We start from the raw sequence: 13,109 nt of genomic DNA, 5'->3' as shown, positions 1-13,109 counted from the left end.
TATATATAAGATGGGATTTGTTTGAATTCTATTAGTCCCTTTGTTATTGTAATTATTGCTGTTGTTTTTTTTACTTTTTATTCATTTTATCTTGCAGTGCTGTGTCTGGCATAGAATAAAATAATAATAAACAATCTTCTGCAATATCAGTCAGACAGTTGCTTTTATTTGACTAATGCTGTTTTTATGTAAATAAGGTTAGAAAGTAAATCAGATAATATTGGATAATATTGTTTGGGACCGATTGTTTTTGGACATTCATATGTGACCCTGGACCACACTGTAAAAAATGACCTTGAATTTAACGGTAAAAACCTGTTAAATAGTTAACGGTAAACGTTCATTTCACCACTTTTACTGTGTAAAGGCCTGTTCACACCAAGGACGATAACTATAAAGATAACGATATTAGCGTCCACACCAGCGAACGATATCGTCTGTTTATTCTAAGCGCACGCTCGTCTGCCGCTTTAAATTCTCAAGCTTGTTACAGCAGGATTGATTCTGATTGGCTGTCAATGTTTGTATCGTTCATCAGCTGGAAAAATCGTTCTGAAAAGGATTCCAATGATATCGTTTCTCTGTGCCTTTATCGCTATAGCTGTGATGTGGACTCTGCTATTCTTTAATATTGAGAACGATTTTTAGAACTATATCTTTATCGTTATTGTTATAGTTATCGTCCTTGGTGTGAACGGGCCTTTAAGCCTTTAAGCAGAAGTTATTGTTTTTACCTTGTACTTGAGTGCTGCACTTCTAGCATGGAAAGCCTTATCAATTTTATTAAGAAATAGTCCTTTTGAATTTTTTAAATGTTTTAAACTAAACATTTTCATTTTCCATCCTGTTAGTTTTTTCCATTATCTGCTGAACTAACAAAACGCTAGTTCCTTACTGACGTCATCGTTTAGGAAGCGGCATCGTTTTTGTAGCAAACCAGCAGCACAAGCATCTTTAAATATTAGCAGTTAATTTACTGAAGTCTGTGATGTTTTGTAATTTGTGGTTTTAACTACAGAACATGACAGAAGTCATGATATGATATGATCAAAATCACAAACAATTACTTTGAAGTGTCGATCCCTTTCTGAGTGACCTGTTAGGCAGGTTTCCTGCCATTTGTCTAAATAATTCATTTGAATGAATGACATTTAAGTGTCTGAAATGACTTTTACAGACGCACAACAGAGTGACAGTACTGCATGACAGAAATGACCCAATCAGCGAAGAGCAATATTTAACACCAAAGCTTACGAATGTTAATGACAGGCACCATCATCACGTCTGTATTACTGCTGACTATCATAAGCTGTAATGAATCCTCGCCGCACCCCGTTCACCGTGGGATGTGTTTTACTGTATGTCAGTCCGGTGACAGAGACACAAACGTGTTATCAGCAGGGTGTAATGTAAGGGCAGAAACAAAAGACTTTTCCCCCTGTTCTCTGCCAGTGTTACAACAAGTGAAACTGAGCAACCAAACCTTGCTCTGGTCATGGAGCTTTAGCCCTGTAGCTGAGGGAAGCCTTTCTGCTCTTTCTGTCTGTCAGTGTGTTGTGTGTTCGTCCAGAGTAACAAGAGGGGCTCGCGTTACTCACAAGTGTTTTTATTATTTAGCATTTTGAGAGTTTGGACTGAGAGTCTGTGGGATTTTTACTAATGTTTTTATCAAGCAGGCCAGTCTTCTTCAAGGTCTGCCTTTGAAAATTATTTTAGCATTCTTCAACATACTGGTTTCAACAGCTACAACTGAAGTTTTACATTACATGTATTGGACATTAATTTTACGGTAGTATACCGTTTTGTAAGTGGAAAAAGACCGTATCATTTAAAGTGAATAACCGTAAATTGACATTCACAGAATTCCCTGCGTTACATTTCAAATTTGATGTTTTTTTGTTGAAATAACTATGTTTCTTAGTTTTTCTTATCAGTTTTGTACATTAGGGTTGTATGTTACATCTAATGTTAGTAAATGAATGTTTATTGCATTATTTCAGTTTCACGTGTGTTACCATGGTGTTTATCCACTGTATTTATTTACGGTAAAATTCTGGCAACCACAGCTGCCGTTTTTTACCGTAAATTTAGTCAATGTATTTTCAGTAGGTTGGTATATTAACATTATATCAGTTAATGAAATTACGGTATTTAACTGTAAATTTAAGTTAAAACGGTAAAACCTAAAACGTTGCTACCGTATTTTTTACAGTAAAATTCCTGCAACCACAGCTGCCGGTATTTTACCGTAAGTTTTACTGAATTGTTTTTACAGTGCAGCCATAAGTGTTGCAGAGACTTTGGGACTGTTAGGTTCTGATCAGGTAATGGATGAGTCAACCCCCCCTGGGTGCCGGTCAGAGCACCAATAATGAAGAGACAGGTGATTAGCTTTCGATGGTGTATTAGTAGAGAAAAGGAAGGGCCACAGAGGTACAATCAAAGGTGTAGATAGTCTGCAAAATAAGTACAATAAAGAAATGAATAAGCTAAAGATATAGATAAACAATAGTAATATTTACGGTTACATAATGAAACCAAAGCATTCATAATTCACATAATTGGCATTTCTCTACTGAACATACAGTTAAATGAAGGGAAACAAGGTATTTCACAGAAAACTACAAGTCATGAGTGATCATTTGTCCCTATGAACATAAAGTTCCCATATATGGATAGAATCGTGGCGCATCGGAGTAACATTTGCATAAACAGAATGCTAATCACTCGTTCGGTCTTGTAGCAGCTTAACAGAACAACATCACGTCATTAAGACATCATAACACTGATTTACATCTTGATAAAGAATGAATAATTACCCGTTAAGTAATATTCCCGATCTGAATACTACAGAACGATCGTTACAGGACATGTCTGGGCATGTTCATATGGTACAAACGCCTATAACACTAGCGATCACTGTAAACACAAATATGAATAAAATAGGCTTACCTTGTGGTCAGTGACTACCACCTTGATATTAAATCTGCGCACTCAAAACTGTGTATAAGGCAGATTTAACCGATCTCACTTCCCTTTCCCAAACTCCACCAAAATGGGGGGCCGATGGAGGATTAAAGCGGAAGTGGATCCTCTGGCGGACAAGATGACCCTGTATGTCAGGAACCAAAGCAGCATAAGCTTCCCGTAACTCCCTTTCACCCCCGCGGAAGTTAGTATCTCTATCTGACCATATTTCTGCTGACGTTCCTCTCCTCGCAACAAACCTTCTTAAAGCCACAACAGTTTATAATCCTCAGGGAAGGATTCCTTCTGCACTCGTTTGAGGATATGGACCTCAGCCTGGCGGTAATCCTCAGCCTCTGGAGAAGTCCCTGGAACCAAGTTGACTCGAAGTTCTTGGGCAGTAAAATCCAATAGTTCTTGCCAGGTTTTGTAATTCCATCCATCAATCTTACCAGATGAAGGAGTAAAGGTACTGATCCCACAGAAGGTAGATTTCCGTAGTTCAACCTGGTCTTCCCTGGTTTCAGTCTTAGGGATTACTGGCCATTCTTTGGGATCTTGGAGGAGGAAAGAGGGTCCTTGGGACCATCGGTTCGGCGCAGCAAGGTATTGGAGAGGTCTTCCCTTTGTGAGGTCATCAGCAGGGTTGTCCGCAGAACTTACATGATGCCAGGAACACTTCTCCGTCAGCTCCTGGATCTCAGCGATTCTGTTCCCCACAAAGACTCGGTAACGACAGGACTCAGAATTCAACCACTGGAGGACCGTAGTAGAGTCTGTCCACAGGGAAATAGACTTGATTGGTAGGGTTAACTCATTTTCAAGTAACTTAGACAACTGTGCTGCAACTAGACTACCACAGAGTTCCAGTCTTGGAATGGAGTGAGCTCGTTTAGGAGTGACACGGGAGCGTGCTATAATGAAGGACAGGTAGGTCTGACCATCCTGGTCAGTAGTCCGGATGTAGGCCACCGCTCCATATGCCTGCTCCGAGGCAGGCATATGGAGAAGATATGTACTTCATGGGTAACTCCATCCATCCCAACTTCGGGAGGGACATAAGAACGGCGAAAGGAGATACAAGGAAGGTATCGGAGTTCTTCCTCCCATGCATTCCAGGACTGGAGGAGCTCAGGTGGTAGGTTGGGGTCATCCCACCCTCTCTGCTTGTTCCACAGCTGCTTAATGATGATTTTTGCCCGAGTGGAATAAGGTAGAAGCCATCCCAGGGGGTCGTACTGGGTAGCTAGGACCTTATAGATGTTCCTCAAAGTTGGAGTCTCATAAATCACAGGTCGGTGCTTGTAGGACAAAGTGTCCGTCTGCCAGTTCCAGCTCAGACCCAGCGTCGATTCAGGGATGTCCAACTTCTCCTGTGTCAACCACAGCTCCACACTTGCAGCATGGGCGTGGGCAGGTAGGTGACTCAGCAAAGTAGGATCATTGCAGGCCCATTGGCGAATTTCGAATCCAGCTCCGGAAAGGATATTTCGTAGTCGATCTATCAAGTTCCGAGCTTCATCTGCAGTAGGCAGACCCTGCAGGCAGTTATCGACCTGCAGAGGGAAGTGCGGAGTCACTGGGATAGCCCAAAATGGATATGGCTAACCTCTTCAAACACTTCTTCCGTGAGTTTTGCAGCTTTTGTCTCCTCCTTATTATACCGCCAGTCTAGAAAGCTGACAATGCTGAAAGTTTTAGCTTAGATTGAGTTTTGCATCGAGACGTTATTGGTTGTAGGATTAGGGAAGTTTGAAAGGCTTTTCCTTTCCTTTCTGAGCTGAGTGGGAGTTTGTCAGTAACTCCAACCACACACACACACACACACACACAGTTTTTACTCCTTTTTACTATTAATCTGTCATTTGGACACACTTTACTTTTCCTTAATTTGTTTGGAAACCAAATATGACCGAACAGACAAGTTGGCTTGGGAAGTCTCCTTTTTTTCCTCTCGTTCTCGGTGTTAGTCGAGCAGCTGGGCGGGCAGTGCTCTGAAAAGCCTGTAATTGCACTTCACACGCGCGCACACACACACGCACAGACACACACACACACACACACTGCAATCAGCACAGTGTAAAGAACTTCCCTTCTTCTTTGTGCACTTAAACTCTCCTGTTACACTCAACCGGAATTCTTTCCCAGCACAAGCCTCCTTTAATCAAGTTTGGTTTGAAGCCTACCGGTCCTTCTCGATCCGACGCACTGAGGTTTTTTCTGTAGTTTGGGTGTTGAGGGTCTGCTGTCGTGGGGGTTTCCTCATGTCGGTGGGCCGATGTCAGCTCTCGGTGAAACACTGAAAGCATTGTGTCATCTGTACCGCTGAAGCTGTTTGATGAAGCCCGTATCTCTTCTGGGAGAGCCGCTGGTGGAATATATTATTGGTTTCTGCAGCCGCTGGACAGCCGCTGGCCTCTTTCTGTAGCTGTGCAGTAAATGACCATTTAGTGTCTTGCCGAGGTGCTGAAGGACCGTAGGACGTGATGTGGTCGTGTCTGAAGTGTGTGGGTATGTAAAAAACCCATATGACCCATACCATATTATTACTAAAAATATAAAAAAAATATATATCACTAAAAAGTTTGGGGTTGTACTTTTTTTATTTATGTTTTTGAAAGAATTCTGTTATGTTAACCAAGGCTGCATTTATTTGATAAATACAGTAATATTGTAAAATAGCTGTTTTATATTATTATTATTTATAATATTTTTTATTCATTAATGCCAAATTTTTAGCTTCATTTCTCCAGTCATCACTGTCACAAGATCTTTCAGAAATCATTCTAATATATTAATATAGTAAGAAACATTTCTTACTATCAGTGTTGAAAACAGTTGTGCTGCTTCATATTTTTGTGTGAACCATACTTTTTTTTTTTTTTTTACAGGATTCTTTGAATTAGAATTTACATTATAAATGTCTTTACTGTCACTTTTGATCAATTAAAAAAAAAAATCATACGGTACATTGTGATACCTAAATCAATTTATAGCATTTTAAATGATTGATTTCAATTCAGTATTTAATTCTCTAACTTATTCAGATTAATTAATATTGAATTTTATAATCAAGCATTTATCATTTATCAGCCATAACATAAAAATAATGATTGGTTTAGCAGTTTCAGCCAGATTAACAATGGTGCCTAGTTCAAACGCTAATAGTCTTCTCCTCTGTTGTGGCTCTTAATTCTCATTCGTCCATGCGCTTAGTCACATGACATGTGACCATCAACCATGTTTGGCATTGATGACATTAAACCTGATGTAAACCTAAATGTGCCATGTTTAAATATGTCACCACAGATGTTTCTTTAAGGGAATATCTCCTTTTGTGTTCTACAGAAGAAAGTGATACGAGTTTGAACGACAAAATGAGAATTTTAATTTTTGCCTAAACTGTCCCTTGATTCCATTACGTTAAACTCATCATTGAAACACGTCCCTCTTTCTCCCAGTTTATCCACTCCATCTCACCCTTTCTCTCTTTTCCTGTCGCTCAGCCTCCGCTCGTAGCGGAAGTGCTCTAATTTGAGACAGATTTCTCCTCAGATCTTTGGAGCCTGAGGGAGGAAGTGAGCAAACCAGATTGATGATTCACTGCAGCGTCAGCCCATCTGTCTGTTTTTCTCCACTTCCCACTTCGCCACTTGTAAAGCTGATGGAAAACACCACAAGATAATGTCGCTTTGTGAGAGGACAAACGCACAAGCTTTAATTCAAATGCTAGCGTCCTCTCACACAAGATGAGAACAGGAAGTGCTGATGGCTTTCTGGAGTGTTCCTGAGTAAAACACACAGCAGGCTGATGGTGCTGCATATGTGGATGGGCTGTGACCCCCGTTTGACTCTCGACCATAGACTGTATAAAAACATGGACGTAGTGTCCGTGACGTCACCCGTAGGTTTCCGAAGTGCGTTTTTGAAGCCTAAAGTAGTGCTGGGCGGTATGACCAAAAATTTATATCACGGTATTTTTCAAAATGATACCGGTTTCACGGTATATGATGGTATTTATTAATTTTTTTCGATGCATGACCGGGTGTAAACCACATTTTCTATTGATTGAGAAAGGAAATAGGCTACTGCAGTAGATTGACTTAGAATGCCCTATTTTACTGTCATGATGAGTGAATATTGTCAAAAACACGACCCCTTTTAATACGTTAACCAGGAGTCACTCTCATTTATAATCGCGGCATCGTCTGATAAAATCAACATGCATCTACACTAAAGAGCGGCTATGCGGTTGTTTTGGCTATATTATTTTTTTGTCTCATGCATCTGAGGGTGCAAAAAAATCTAAATATTGAGAAAATCGCATTTAAAGTTGTCCAAATTAATTTCGTAGCAATGCATATTACTAATCAAAAATTAGGTTTTGATATACGGTAGGAAATTTTACGGTAGGAATTTGATTTACGGTAGGAAATTTACAAAATATCTTCATGGAAATGATCTTTACTTAATATCCTAATTTTTTTTTGGCATAAAAGAAAAATCAATAATTTTGACCCATACTATGTATTGTTGGCTATTGCTACAAATATAGCCCAGCGACAAATTGTTTCAAAGTAAATCCTACACCAGTGTATGATCTTCTGGGACAGAAGTTGGGAGAAAACATCTTGTGCAACAGTAGCAGCTCTGTGGCCTAAAACCGAAACAAAGGAGCTGCAGTATTAATAGAAAACTTCACAGTGGTCATTTCAAAGCCTTAAGGACGTGGAAATGTTGAAATGACGGAAGTAACCATATTGGAAAACTGAAAAAGGTTATTTGAGGGCAGTAGGTTGTGTGCTTAGTGTAGCAATGATCAAAGACCCTGTACCAGTGATTCCAGTGACTGAAATCTTCTCACGAAGCAAAGAGGCCAGCGCTGTAGCTCAGGGCCAGCTCTTGATGGATACTGATTAGTATGAGCGTAAACACTTCCACACTCCTGGCGTGATCCCTTTGTATCAAACCGAAGATGGAATGATTATCTCCAATTTTTCGCCACTACTTTGATCCGAAATTGCGCCACCTTTGATTCCTTCTGTCTGATTATTAGACATCATCGTATCTCGCCTGTCGTGGCTCCTTTGAAATGTCTTGGTTTTTGTGACATCTTTAGAACTCTAACTCACTTCCTCTAGGAAACCTCTTGAGCTGCTGCGTGCATCTGCACATGCATTTTTATAGCCTCTGTTCCTGTTCTTTTTCACAAACACTACTCTAAGTTTTTCCTTGTCAAAGTTACTTTTCCGAGCCGGCATAATCCCCAAGACAGATTCTCAAGAATTTCTAAAGATATTTATGACCTTTTTGAACACAAAGTGTTAGGTCGCAGTGCCATGGACAGGTATCATCTAAGTATTCAACATTCTGGAATTAACTGAGGAAGAAAGTAAGTTTTACAAAAAGATAATTTGGAAGGCTTTCTAAAACACAAGTGCGAAAAGTCGACGGCAACACCCGGCATCTCTCAACAGAACAGTCCTTTGTGCTGTACAATTTCCATTTCCTCATTTATCTTTTGGATACATCTTGCAAACTGACATGACATTAATGAGCAAAAAATTCTCTAAAACTAATTTGAGCCTCAAAGTTATGGGGGGCTTTATGCTAGATTTAGATAATGATGGAAAACCAGTTTTGAGTGGAACATCAAACTTCCCCTGGCTCATTTGTGCTCAGATCAGCACAGAACTCTCATTAAATGGCTTGCATGCTGCAGACCGGAGTCTTTCATTGGCACGGGCGACCAGCAGACAGCCTGGAAAATAGCTGCTCAAAAACTGAGTGAGTGTTGAATTCTGGCAATACTTACTGTCTGAGTCACTCTCTTTAACTCTGGAGATGATATGCTTTGCTCTGACACAAATAATGTGTCTGGATTCACGATGGCGTGAATAAAGAATCCCTCTTATTGAGGTATCGATTCATTTAAAAAGTATTTGAATTTTCTGCTCGGCCTGATTCAACATCATCAAACATGGCCAGACAATGTGGACCAAAGCCATTGCCAAGTACCTCATCAGCTTTTGATGAAAGTAAGCAGTCATTTAACAGACAAGGACAATCCCGCAGGATCATTCCAAGCTGAGATCGAACCAGCAACTGTGTTCAGCAACCCTGATTTGCTGATGGCACCACAAAGATGCAAACAGTCCCAAACTCTTCAGATGATCTGTAATATAAAAGACAAAAGACATACATTAGACATATATATAAGGTTTGGAGTCAGCATATTTATTTTGTTTGTTTGTTTGTTTGTTTGTTTGTCTGAATGAAAAAGACTGGAGTAAAGGCTGTTGAAAATTCACCTTTTCTATCACAGGAATAAATTATATTTGAAAATATAATCGAACAGAAAATGTATTTTTAATTGTAATATTTAATAATATTACTGCTTTTACTGATCATATAAATGCAGCCTTGGTGAGAAAAAAGACTCATTAAAAACATTAAAAAAAAAAAAAGAAAAAAAAATCTCATTGACCCGAAACGTTTGAATAGTAGTAGCACATTTCAAAAAAGACATTTCATGCTTTTAAAGGGATAGTTCATTAAAAAAATTGAAGATTGTTGTAATTTATTCACCCACGTCATTAGAACCAGGGTTATTTTATAGTTAACTAAAACTAAAACTGAAAGCCATAAAAAAGTTTTCCTTACTTGAAATAAAATAAATATGAACTGATATATATATATGAGTACATGAACACAAAAACATAATCTCTAGAACTGCTCTGAGTCACTTCATGAGCATTTTACAATTTCTTTATTATTAATTAATTATTATTATTGTTATAACCATATTTGGGTTGATGTATATGCTTTTATTTTATTTTTTCAATTAACTGTATTTTTTTTCCAAACCATTGTTAGATGCAGTGTTTCCTGTAGTTATGCAAAGATTTGGTTTCAAAAATAGTATCAGTAAACTATTTCTTATGATTTTAAATCTGCATTGAACTTCAGATCAATCTCAAAGTAAAAGGCGGTACTAAAGTCTGATTCTGTGGTGGATGTGTTCAGATTTTATCATCTTAATTCAAGTGATGAAGGATTTTGAAAGTCTGAGCACTACTGTAAGGTTAACCCTGCATGGTGTAAATGTTTGAAAATGATTAACAGTTGCAAATAAACATTCATTAGAAATTTAGAAAAGTAATCAAAAAGTAATCAAAAGTAATCAGTTACATTACTTTAATAAAGTAATTGAAAAAGTTACACTACTATTACATTTTAAATAGGGTAACTTGTAATCTGTAACCTATTACATTTCCAAAGTAACCTTCCCAACACTGATATTACATAACAAAAATGTTGATAATTGAGGTATCTGCTTCTTATTGTCTCATGCATATATTTGAGACACCATCTATTATTTAAAATATTTTTTATCCAGTGCCAAGCACGATGTATGTAAGTGGGTCTTTTTTCTCTCTTATTCTTTTTTTTGCTGTGATTTGTACTTTTTTTATTACCCCTATCCACACTCAAATCCAAAAAGAGGACAATTTAACTTTCTGTAAATGTTTTACCAGTTTTCCGGTGATCAAACATTTGCCGTATAGCCACCAATGAGCGCTTGGGACTGTCAGTGGTGAAATGTCTCATGATAATGAGGAAGGCATCACAATGGTGTTCTTATCATGAAGTATGACTGAAATGACATTGCAATTGTTGATCGTGATAACCAAGGTAGTTAACTATTGTCGAGCCTTTGAAGTTTTGAAGTGTATATGGCCTGAAAAAAGCACCTTCCTGATTACTTTATGGCATCTGAGATACTTGGATAAGATTTCCAAACGGTGCTTATGGGCCAGTGCTGGCAGCTCTCTCTGTAAGTCATTGTGCTTCTAAGGAAGCCCTGATTTAAAGTGATCAGTAAGGAATTTGGGCAGTCACTGGTGATCGTAGCCCTCAGTTCTCAAAATACCTCTCCAGTCCCTTGATCAAAGCATGTCTAATCCTCAGCTGTCCCTCCGAGTCAGAAGTTACACAGATAAGGAGTCTGTGCTGTCCACCTTTGACCCTGATTACACTTTTTAGAGGAAGTGATGCGCTAAAGTAGCACTTAAAAAGCCTTTGTTGTTGTGCAATGTTAGAGATCACTGCTTACATAAGGTGGACAAAACAAAAAACATGAAAAAAAGATGAATTATTTCTACAGCTGTGCTGACAAATAGGCGAATTCAGAAATATGTGGAATCAGAAGTCATGGATAATATCCAGTTTATGTAAGTTTTTTGCTGTAACTAGCTGTGCATGGTTTACTTGAAGAGGTTTCAACAGTTCAATGATGTGTATACCCATTCACTAAAAGAAAGACCAAAAGACACAATTTTTCTTTTTATGTTATTATGATGCACTGTTTTTATTCATTTTACTGAAGATCAAGAAGCCAAGCACATCCATATCAAATTACAGATTTTATTGAGGTTCCAATTCCATTTGAATAAAAAATAAATAAATAAATAACTGAAAGAAGAAAAAAAACTTTTCTAATTCCTAATTCTTAAGTACAAAGTTATAAAAACATTAAAACAGGGTTTATGTTTTCCAAATATATATGTTTTTATATCAAATATTTATATGAAATTCAACAACATTCACAAAAAAAATTATCTTAGAGTCAAAATAAAGTGCTGCATGACAACGAAAAATAGTCTGATGATTATTTTTTTTTATCTTTGAGAGAAATAACAATAAAACAAGACATTGTTTATTGCTCCTAAATGCAAAATGAACTTTTTCAGTCGATTTAAAATACAAATAATAATGATGATGATGATGATGATGATGATAATAGGCCTAATAATAATAATACAGATCTAGCCTAAATCCATGAATGCATGAATGTAAAACTAGGACACAGTACTAAATATATTTTATAAACTGACTGTACAGTTAAACTTGAGTTTTTGTTTGTTTTTTGCTTTGTTTTTTGTTTGGTCTTGCTTTGTTTTTTTTTTGTGTGTTTTGTTTTGTTTTGCTTTGTTTAGCTTTGTTTCTGTTCTGTTTTGTTTTGTTTCTGTTTTGCTTCGTTTTGTTTTGTTTTGTTTTGCTTTGTTTTTTGTGTGTTTTGTTTTGTTTTGCTTTGTTTAGCGTTGTTTCTGTTCTGCTTTGTTTTGTTTTGTTTTGTTTTGTTTCTGTTTTGCTTCGTTTTGTTTTGTTTTGTTTTGCTTTGTTTTTTGTGTGTTTTGTTTTGTTTTGCTTTGTTTAGCGTTGTTTCTGTTCTGCTTTGTTTTGTTTTGTTTTGTTTTGTTTCTGTTTTGCTTCGTTTTGTTTTGTTTTGTTTTGCTTTGTTTTTTGTGTGTTTTGTTTTGTTTTGCTTTGTTTAGCGTTGTTTCTGTTCTGCTTTGTTTTGTTTTGTTTTGTTTTGTTTCTGTTTTGCTTCGTTTTGTTTTGTTTTGTTTTGCTTTGTTTTTTGTGTGTTTTGTTTTGTTTTGCTTTGTTTAGCGTTGTTTCTGTTCTGCTTTGTTTTGTTTTGTTTTGTTTTGTTTCTGTTTTGCTTTTTGTTTTGTTTCTGTTCTGTTTTGCTTTGTTTTGTTTTGCTTTGTTTTGCTTCGTTTTGTTTTGTTTTGCTTTGTTTTTGTGTGTGTTTTGTTTTGCTTTGTTTCTGTTTTGCTTTGTTTAGTTTAGTTTAGTTTACTTTTGTTTCTGTTTTGCTTTGCTTTGTTTTGTTTTGCTTTGTTTAGTTTAGTTTTGTTTCTGTTTTGCTTTGTTTTGTTTTGTTTTGCTTTGCTTTGTTTTTTTGTGTGTTTTGCTTTGCTTTGTTTCTGTTTTGCTTTGTTTAGTTTAGTTTAGTTTTGTTTCTGTTTTGCTTTGTTTTGCTTTGTTTTTTTGTGTGTTTTGTTTTGCTTTGTTTCTGTTTTGCTTTGTTTAGTTTAGTTTAGCTTTGCTTTTTTTGTTTTGTTTTGTTGTGCAACTTAAAGAGAGTCAGTGTAGCATTCCGTCTCCTTTAGAAAATAAAGCACGGCAGATTCTTGATATAAAATGTATGAAGGTGAGAATTAGCCAATATGCACAATCTGACACTTCTTTAGGTAGCCTGTGGTGATCATATTTTGACTTTCTTCCAAACAGTCTGATCTGTAAAACGATTCCCGCTGATGGTTTTTTTTTTTTTTTTTTTTTCTGCTTTT

The sequence above is a fragment of the Sinocyclocheilus anshuiensis genome, unplaced genomic scaffold (assembly GCF_001515605.1).
Source record: "Sinocyclocheilus anshuiensis isolate Anshui unplaced genomic scaffold, SAMN03320099.WGS_v1.1 scaffold6, whole genome shotgun sequence".
In the NCBI taxonomy this organism is placed as follows: Eukaryota; Metazoa; Chordata; class Actinopteri; order Cypriniformes; family Cyprinidae; genus Sinocyclocheilus; species Sinocyclocheilus anshuiensis.
The sequence above is the reverse complement of the archived record's forward strand: the minus strand, read 5'-3'. Positions refer to the sequence as shown.